Genomic DNA, 416 nt, shown 5'->3' with positions numbered 1-416 from the left:
TTTTAATTCCCCAAAATAACATGACTGATTCCACACAATGCTCTTTGGCAAGTGCAAATCTCTTATTTGCAAAACAAATAGTCTTATTCAATTTTATAGCATTTAAAATAGTATGGTTTGGAAACAGTATTGTGTAAAAGTTGACATATTCCAGTTTTTAATTATCCATCAACATACATTCCTTTAATTTTAGTCTAAATAATTCCTAATTTCTGCTTTTCTAACTCAAACATTAGGCATAATTTCCTATAAATGAGGTTTATTGACCAAAAATTCCCAAAATAACTGTAAAACTAAAGTTGATAAGTAAGTGTTACGTAGAGTTGAAAACTTCAAAAAAGAAGTGACAAACATTGAAAAAAAGCATCTAAAGTGTTCAAAAAATTGACAAAAATGTAAGAAAAAGTTAAAAACAT

This window comes from Etheostoma spectabile, chromosome 17, assembly GCF_008692095.1.
Source record: "Etheostoma spectabile isolate EspeVRDwgs_2016 chromosome 17, UIUC_Espe_1.0, whole genome shotgun sequence".
NCBI classification, from domain to species: Eukaryota; Metazoa; Chordata; class Actinopteri; order Perciformes; family Percidae; genus Etheostoma; species Etheostoma spectabile.
Note: the sequence above shows the minus strand (reverse complement) of the source record.